The following is a 7,641-nucleotide window of genomic DNA, read 5'->3' on the forward strand; positions in this document are numbered from 1 at the left end:
AAATCGCCCGACAACTATTTTTGTCACAAATGCCTTAAAACCAACATTTTTGGCGACGAACGCCTAATCGAATCAATCGATCCTTTGGCAAAATGCCTAAACAAACATGCACAAAGCATACACACACTCATGCATTAAGCATACACCTTCAAAGCCCTTAAAAAAAGGCCTATCGAACTACGTTGACTTTGATCTTCCATTCAAACGGAAGTACGTAGGCACGTTAGGGATTTAACCCCGAGCGGCAAGTCAAAATCACATAAACATTTTTCATTGGTCCATTTGCATCATTTACCCTGCAAAGCATTCATCGTTTAGGTTAGTTAATCAGCATGACATAGTTTCGGGATCCACCTCAGGTTCGTAGACCATGCCTTAACATTGGGATAATTAATCTAGTAATTAGGTTAATTAAAATTGGAGTCACTTAGGGTTTTTTCCTAGTTTACCCTAAAATAATTAAACAAGGTGGCGACTCATACATTCACGTGCATTTCTGCCCTTAGTCACATGCATTCACATGCCTATGATATTTGGGGGCAGGGGTTCACAAAAAGTACACAAAAACATAAAAGGAATTTAAGGCGACTTCTGCAATGAGGAAATCAATAAACATGCAAGCCCATGTTACCCTTTTTTTTCTTTTCTATTTTTTGAGGATAAAGCTCCTGCCTTTGGATGCATAGCAAGAGGCAAGCAAATTGCTTCTTTTTTTTTTCTTTTTTTATAGTTTTTAATTTGCATTACTAATTCACATGGGAATAAGTTAATATCAGTATATGTTTTCATCTCACCCTCGAGCGACCCGAAAAACTGTCAACTTTTTCGTTTTGATTTGGAAAAGTGATCTTTATTTTGAACAATGGTGACAAAACACTTTTTGGATGCGATGCCGATAGATCGGTCTTATAAAACATTTTAAGTCGCCACCCAATTTTTCGGCAATGGGACCGTTTCCAATTTTATTTTATAAAGATGACTCCATTTTAAACCCAATTTTGTTTAAGGCCAAAATAGTTAAAAGACTGGTCAAGCGAACCAATGAGGTTCAGGGTAAGGGAATTGGGTACACTGGCCCGTTGGAAGCCGACGCCCGAAAAAATCGGCTTCTTTTAACCTACAATTTCTAATTTATTTTAGTTAGAAAAGCCAAATGATTTATTTACTTAAACCCAACCTGAGCGAATCGAAACAAGTTCTTATATGAAAAATTAATTAATCGTCCCAATCAAATCCAATCATTACATCCATAATTATTTAAATCATCCACACAAAAGCAGTTAAATCAAATAAATAAAAGACCCGCTCTTGCCTTATGGTTAAAGGCGGGCCACAAACCAAACCTAAAAATACATTCTACCCGATTAAAAATTTTAAGCCGAAAACCAAAAAAAAACAAAATCATGCATAATCACATTTTAATATTCTGAACTTAATTAAATTGCAATCTGCCCACAATTGGTTGTCTTTGGATTTATTAGAAGAATTAAATTTTATTTTTTTGTACAAAATTATTATCCTTTAAAAAGGACAAAAATTACTTCTGGAACCCTAGAACAGTAGCGCCACGCAGCTGTCTTTGGAAGAACAGTTACGTGACGGATCTAATAGTCGCGTGACCTAACTATTCTTAAAACTCCAGATCCATCAACCGTATATTTTAGATCCACAATTAAAATAGAATATTAAAAATAAAATGAAACTGTGAATATGAACAGTCCCGTCACGCAACCTCCAGATCCATTATGGATACTTTTAGAACCATATTAATTAATCTATTTTTCCAAGTCGAGATATTTAATGGGTCAAATAAAATATTTAAAAGGTCTAATTTTACAAGCTGAATTCAACAAGTCAGAGTAAAAATTGAGGATGCTATAAGTTGAGGTGTGCTATTTTTACAAATTGTGGATCAAATGAAGTTTTTAAAAGGTCCAATTTTACATATTAAGTTCAATGGATAAAAATAAAAATTGAGAGTGCTACAATGTTTTTTTGTGAAAAGTACAAGGGTAAATTTATATATTGAGACTCAAAGTATTGGTCCTCTAAGCACTTTATAGGCTTGTGAGACCATCGAATCACTTAAAAAAACCCATGACTCTGAAACCGTAAAGCTCATTCTTCCTATCACTCTTCTTTCCCATGCAATTCTTGCTTGAAGCTATTTTCTTTTCGGCTAAATAATTCCAAATACCATCCAATTTCAAATATGTGTAAAAATTGCACTCTAAAATGAACTTAAACTCCTAGGCATCCCAATTTCAAATTTGTGAAAAAATTGCACCGTAATTACAAATTCAGTGAAAATTGACATTAAAATATAATAAATATGGATCCACTTAAGTTAGCTAACCCAACTTTGATTTATTCCAAATGACACTGTTTAGTTGTTCTAAACCCAAACCCTCTCTTCTTCAACCATTTCTCTCTCTCTCTCTCTCTCTCTCTCTCTCTCTCTCTCTCCGCTATGGCTCTTCTTTGTGAATAGGAGTTTGAACCTAAAACTTTTTGGAGGCATAAACTTTAATCAATGATTATAGCCTCATTGTTGGCACCTTTTACTGCAAGAGATGTCTAAGTACGGTGATGATTTTGTATTAACTTGGATGAATGCTCCAATGCCAATATAAAAGGCACATCCTTATTGGTGTTATCTTTGGATTTTATACTGTTGACGTGTGTCTTTATGCCCTCACCTAATCCAATGAGGATACGAGGATGCAGAATGAAGGGTTATAGCTATCTAGAAGTCTTTTGATCCAAGGATTTAAATTAGACTAATGTAAATGTGTCTGGATTGCATAAGAGTTGCGTCACGCAGCTATCAGGTGCGTGACGGCACTATCGGTTGCGTCACGCAACTCCAATCTAGATGACGTCACCGTGAATGCCGACATAACGGTTTTTCATTCTGTTTGAGTACGTGGCAACGGTCCAGAAAGTGAGCTGCATCACGCAGCTATCGGGTCCTGTTGCCCTACTTTTATAAATACATCGTTTTATCTCTTATTCGGGACTGGTTGTTAGGGCGTCAAAAAACATACACTTGCGGTTAAGCTTTTCTCCAGGGACTCTTCTGAGTTCCCTTGAAGAAAAACAACCATTAGACATCAATTAGGTTAAAACAAAAATCATAAAAAGAAAAAAGCAAGAGAGAAAAAGGTGAGCATTTGAATCCTTGTGGACAAAGCTTCTAGAACGATTAACTGTCATTCTTTAAGGCGTTTAAGCTGTTTACAATCCTCAGTCTGAGGGTTAGGTAACTCTTTTAAACCTTTCTTTGTATTTTTATTTAGTATTGTTTATTTTGTTATTGTTTTAGTAGTTAATCTTAGTTAAACGGTATTCTGCTCACTCTTAGTTGTTTTTAGATTTTATTAAAGCCTGTTTAAATAAAAGAATGATGTAAATAAGTTGTTTGAAAAGTAAGCACGGACCAGATCAGTTGCGTCACACAGCCAGTAGATCCGTAACGGACCTGGCAGTTGCGTGACGGAACTGTTCATGTCCAAAATATCGTTTCCTTACCCAGATTAGTTGTTTCACGCGGCTATCAGATCCGTAATGGATCTGGAGGTTGCGTGACGGGACTGTTCATATTCACAGTTTCATTTTATTTTTAATATATATTCTATTTTAATTGTGGATCTAAAATATACGGTTGATGGATCTGGAGTTTTAAGAACAGTTAGGTCACGCGACTATTAGATCCGTCACGTAACTGTTCTTCCAAAGACAGTTGCGTGACGCGACTGTTCTAGGGTTCCAGAAACAATTTTTGTCATTTTTAAAAAATAATAATTTTGTACAAAAAAATAAAATTTAATTCTTCTAATAAATCCGAAGACAACCAATTGTGGGCAGATTGCAATTTAATTAAGTTCAGAATATTAAAATGTGATTATGCATGATTTTGTTTTTTTTTTGGTTTTCGGGTTAAAATTTTTAATTGGGTAGAATGTATTTTTAGGTTTGGTTTGTGACCCGCCTTTAACCATAAGGCAAGAGTGGGTCTTTTATTTATTTGATTTAACTGCTTTTGTGTGGATGATTTAAATAATTATGGATGCAATGATTGGATTTGATTGGGACGATTAATTAATTTTCCATATAAGAACTCGGTTCGATTCTGATAAGTATAAATTTTATAGTGTTTTTAATATAGTATTTGTTAGAATTTTAGTAAGTTTTTATTACTTTAATTTGGTTTTAATCACTCTTAGCATAATTATGATCAAAAGCTTCCTTGGTCTTTAATCCGCTTGATCTAAGAGAAAATTGTAGGATTTCAGTGCAGAAAAGGACTCTAGAATGCAAGGCACTCAGCTCTAGCACGCCCAGCCCGTGCTAAGTGACACGCCCAAGTCGCGTTATGAAGCAAGTCTTAACTGCGAAAAAAATGGCCAAGTCGCGAGCGCGACTTTCAAAGACGCGAGCGCGACAATCAGAAAAGAGAGTCAGAAGATTTGCAAGAAAGCTCGCGAGCGCACCTTCCATATGCACGGACGCGAGCTGAAGTCGCGAGCGCGACTTTCAAATGCGCGGGCGCGACAAGCAGATCTGAGTTTCAGAAGCAATTGGACCAGAATACGCGAGCGCGACATTCATATATGCGAGCGCGAGCTGAAGTCGCGAGCGCGATATTGGTATGCGCGGGCGCGAGACAGCACCTTTGAGAGGCAGAACGTTTCCCAGCAGAAGTCGCGAGCGCGACTTGCAAATGCGCGAGCGCAAGAAGCGCAACTCAAGAGGCAGAGAAGAGCACGCCCCGCCTGTGCTATGTAGCACGCCCTGTGCCTCACTATCCAGACTTCCAGGCTAAAGCACGCCCAGACCGTGCCAGATAGCACGCCCGTGCTATCATCAGGCGGAACCAGCGTGAATTCAATCGCAAATCAAACTCTTCTCACATAGACCGACTTCAGGGAGTTTCCTAAACATACTAATCAAGACCTGGACCTATTCTAGGAGGAAAAAGAGTCCTAATCAAGAAGAAATCAAGAACCTAAACAGTCATGATCTCCTATAAAGGATTTTGCACTAAATAAGGATTCTATTTCCTAAAAGGAGTCAGACTGGCCTTCAGGACCTCTATATAAAGAAAGGAACTTCTCATAGCAAGGAGCTCATTCTGGATCTTGTTTACATTCGACATCTCTCTCGTTTTGCTTTGTACACTTTACTTCTTCTCAAAGATTTCAAGCTTCAAATAATTGTGCTAAGATCAAGGAAGCCTTCAACATAGTTGTGATACAGTTTTTATTCTAAACTCTTCATCTTGTTTCTTTCTTTATTATTGTCTTTAATTATGATGAATGATTCAAGTGTGATTGAGTTTAATTTAATTACTATGTCTAGCTAAACTTTTATACTAGGGATTTGATGTAATTTAATTCGATTCCAGCTTATAATATTAGATTTATTTTTCTTTGTTCTTGTTATAATTTATTATTGTGCTTAAGGCTTCCAAGCAGAATAATTCCCCTGGATTGATTTATTTCAATAATTACATTCGGGAGAAGGGTTATTGATATGAACAAGGTAATAAATTACTTGAGAATAATAACTTGATGTGGAAACTATATGGTTTGACTCAAGGGGGGTTTTCATAAGTTAATACAGTATTAAGTTGTGGATTCATAAAACAACCATAAAACCTAATGATCTGATTCATGTTTAATTTCTCTATTAAGGTAGGTGATTAATTTGGATTAGAATCGCTAACAATAAATCGGGAGAGCTTGTTAGTGACTTTAGGGTTGTTTTCTCCTATTTGAACAATTAAACTTGATTAATGAACTAATAAGAATAAGCTGGATAGAATTAAATGAAATCAAATTCCCTAGTAGCTTAATCTCCTGATTTCTTTTCACAATAATTTTGTTTGATCTCTTTTACTTTGAATTTTATTTACTTTATAGCAAATTCCCTTTATCATCGTTTAAATAATAATAGGTTAACACAATTTTGGTAATTGATAACCAATCCCTGTGGATACGATACTTTCTTACTCTATACTACTTGTTGCGATTTCGTACACTTGCGAAAAACGCATGTCAAGTTTTTGGCGTCGTTGCCGGGGATTGGCGTATCAATATCAATACGAATTACCCTGTTATTAATTTAGACACTCTTTCGTTTTTATTTTATTTTCTTTTAAGTACTATTCCAGGTTGTTTTATGCAAAGGAAATCAAGGAGGACTGAACCTCTAATCTTTGATCCGGAAATTGAACGAACTCTTCGAAGGCTCAACGCTGCAAGAAAAACACAAGAAGTAAAAATCGAACAACAGGCAGACATGGCTGACGATATCGAAAACGAGAACATAGTTGGACCACCACTTCAACATCCGGTCCGTACCTTAAGGGATTATACAACACCTAATCTGAATGGGACAACCTCAAGTATTACAAGACCTAGGGTAGAAGCTAATAACTTTGAGATTAAACCTGCAATTATCCAAATGCTCTCTACCTCAATTCAATATGGAGGGCTGCCTAGTGAAGATCCTAATGCTCACATCACCAATTTTTTGGAAATTTGTGACACATTCAAACAAAACGGTGTTTCTGAAGATGCAATCAAGCTGAGACTTTTCCCTTTTACTCTTAGGGATAAAGCAAGATCCTGGTTACAATCATGTCCAGCTGGAAGTTTTACCACATGGGATGAATTAGCTCAAAAATTTCTAGCTAAATTCTTTCCATCCTCAAAAACCACCAAGTTGCGTAATGAGATAATGACATTTGCTCATCATGATCAAGAGAGCTTGTATGAAGCTTGGGAAAGATTCAAGGACTTGCTAAGAAAGTGCCCACATCACAGTTTGCCCAAGTGGTTACAGGTACAAACTTTCTATAATGCTCTATCTCCTAATATAAAAATCACTCTAGATGCAGCTGCAAGTGGATCCTTTGAAAAGAAAGGTATTGATGAAGCATATGAGTTGATAGAGGAGATGGCAAGCAACAGCCACTACCAAAACAATACCGAAAGAAGAAGAACTGCAGGAGTCTATGAAATAGACGCCATTACAGCACTTAATGCCAAGGTAGATAACATGGTAAGGAAATTGGACATGTTAACTACTAATCCTGTAAATTCTGTTACGCAAATTTGTGATAGGTGCAATGGACAACATGGAATTGGGGAATGCATCATGGACTCTTTAAATCCACAAACTTTAGAGCAAGTGAACTATGTGATGAATCAAGGAAGAAAGAATTACCCATATTCAAATTCATATGACAACAGGTTGAGGAATCATCCTAATCTATCCTATGGTAATCCTAACAATGCCTTGAATGCACCACCAGGTTTCCTCCCTCCAGAAAAGAAATCTCATGATGATCTCCTCACTGCCCTCTCCAAATCACACATGGAATTCGTGAACGAAACCAGGGAGAACCATAAAATCCAGCAAGCTGCAATCAGGAATTTGGAGATTCAGCTAGGGCAGTTCGCAAACATGATGGCTTCTCGACCTCAAGGTACGTTACCTAGCAATACTGAAAAGAATCCAAAAGAACAAGTGCAGGCTATCACCTTGAGGAGTGGCAAACAATTAGATGAACCACTGAGGAAAGAAAAGGAGGAAAAAGAACAACCAAAGGTGCCTATCATTGACTTAGAGGAA

At 36.7% G+C, this 7,641-nt stretch overlaps 1 non-coding gene across 1 annotated transcript; it reads right to left on the reverse strand.

The window, feature by feature from the left end:
* Positions 1 to 6,726: 6,726 nt before the first annotated feature.
* LOC149498215 (small nucleolar RNA R71) lies at positions 6,727 to 6,832 on the reverse strand. Its single transcript, XR_016319825.1, has one exon. It is a non-coding gene; the product is annotated as a small nucleolar RNA R71 (small nucleolar RNA).
* Between the last annotated feature and the right edge of the window lie 809 nt (positions 6,833 to 7,641).

This window comes from Jatropha curcas, chromosome 2 (assembly GCF_041381405.1).
Source record: "Jatropha curcas cultivar XTBG-Jc1 chromosome 2, XTBG_Jcur_1.0, whole genome shotgun sequence".
Taxonomy (NCBI): domain Eukaryota; kingdom Viridiplantae; phylum Streptophyta; class Magnoliopsida; order Malpighiales; family Euphorbiaceae; genus Jatropha; species Jatropha curcas.